The sequence below is a fragment of the Nycticebus coucang genome, chromosome 21 (assembly GCF_027406575.1).
Source record: "Nycticebus coucang isolate mNycCou1 chromosome 21, mNycCou1.pri, whole genome shotgun sequence".
NCBI classification, from domain to species: Eukaryota; Metazoa; Chordata; class Mammalia; order Primates; family Lorisidae; genus Nycticebus; species Nycticebus coucang.
The window spans coordinates 6,153,030-6,155,242 of NC_069800.1; positions in this window are offsets into that span (position 1 = coordinate 6,153,030).

A 2,213-nucleotide genomic window follows, 5' to 3' on the forward strand; every position below is an offset into this window, starting at 1 on the left:
AAATACACTACTGGGACTTGATCAAACTAAAAAGCTTCTGCACAACCAAGAACACAGTAAGTAAAGCAAGCAAACAGCCTTCAGAATGGGAGAAGATATTTCCAGCTTATGTCTCTGACAAAGGTTTAATAACAAGAATCCACAGAGAACTCAAACGCGTTAGCAAGAAAAGAACAAGGGATCCCATTGCAGGCTGGGCAAGGGACTTGAAGAGAAATTTCTCTGAAGAAGACAGGTGCATGGCCTTCAGACATATGAAAAAATGCTCATCATCTTTAATCATCAGAGAAATGCAAATCAAAACTACTTTGAGATATCATCTAACTCCAGTGAGACTAGCCTATATCACAAAATCCCAAGACCAGAGATGTTGGCGTGGATGTGGAGAAAAGGGAACACTTTTGCACTGCTGGTGGGAATGCAAATTAATACATTCCTTTTGGAAAGAGATATGGAGAACACTTAAAGATCTGAAAATAGATCTGCCATTCAATCCTGTAATCCCCCTATTGGGCATATACCCAGAAGACCAAAAATCACACCATAACAAAGATATTTGTATCAGAATATTTATTGCAGCCCTATTCATAATTGCTAAGTCATGGAAAAAGCCCAAGCGCCCATCGATCCACGAATGGATCAATAAATTGTGGTATATGTATACCATGGAATATTATGCAGCCTTAAAGAAAGATGGAGACTTTACCTCTTTCATGTTTACATGGATGGAGCTGGAACATATTCTTCTTAGTAAAGTGTCTTAAGAATGGAAGAAAAAGTATCCAATGTACTCACCCTTATTATGAAACTAATGTAGGACTTTCACATGAAAGCTATATCCCAGTTATAACCTAAGAATAGGGAGAAAGGGGAAAGGGAGGGGAGGGAGGGGGGAGGGAGGCGGAAGAAGGGGGACTAATGGGATTACACCTGCGGTGCATCTTACAAGGGTATATGTGAATCCTAGTAAATGTGGAATGTAAAGGTCTTAGCAAAATAACTAAGAAAATACTACAAAAGCTATGTTAACTAATGTGATGAAAATGTGTCAAACGATATATGAACCAAGTGTATGGTGCCCCATGATCATACTAATGTACACAACTATGGTTTAATAAAAAAATTAAGAAAAAAGAAAGGTTATGATCTATGAAAATCCACAGCTTTAGAGTTATTTTAACTGAATTCATTGTTGCTCAGAAGAATCTCAGGAACAAAGAACACGATGACTGAACATTTTCATGGAAAAATGTTTGACCTTTTCTATATTAATGCACTGACTGGCAGATTATTCTATTTCTTTTACAACAAAAGAATTTTTTAAGGGAAAAGTAGAGATAATATTTGAAAAGATGAAAAAATCTCTGAAAAATTGAAAATTACAACAAAGACCATATGATTTTCTCAATGGATGCAGAAAAAGCTTTTGATAACATCCAACATCCATTCATGATCAGAACACTTAAGAAAATTGGTATAGAAGGGACATTTCTTAAACTGATAGAGGCCATCTACAGCAAACCAACAGCCAATATCATATTGAATGGAGTTAAATTGGAATCATTTCCACTTAGATCTGGAACCAGACAAGGCTGCCCATTGTCTCCATTGCTCTTTAACATTGTAATGGAAGTTTTAGCCACCACAATTATGGAAGAAAAGGCGATCAAGGGTATCCACATAGGGTCAGAAGAGATCAAACTTTCGCTCTTCGCAGATGATATGATTGTATATCTGGAAAATACTAGGGACTCTACTACAAAACTCTTAGAAGTGATTAAGGAATACAGCAGTGTCTCAGGTTACAAAATCAACATTCATAAATCGGTAGCCTTTATATATACCAACAATAGTCAAGTTGAAAAAACAATTAAGGACTCTATCCCATTCACAGTAGTGCCAAAGAAGATGAAATACTTGGGAGTTTATCTAACAAAGGACGTGAAAGATCTATATAAAGAGAACTATGAAACTCTAAGAAAAGAGAATGCTGAGAATGTTAAAAAATGGAAAAATATACCATGCTCATGTTTGGGAAGAATCAACATTGTTAAAATGTCCATACTACCCAAAGCAATATATAATTTCAACACAATCTTCATTAAAGCTCCACTGTCATACTTTAAAGATCTTGAAAAAATAATACTTCGTTTTATTTTTTTATTTTTTTTTATTTTTTATTAATTTTTTTTTTTTATTGTTGGGGATTCATT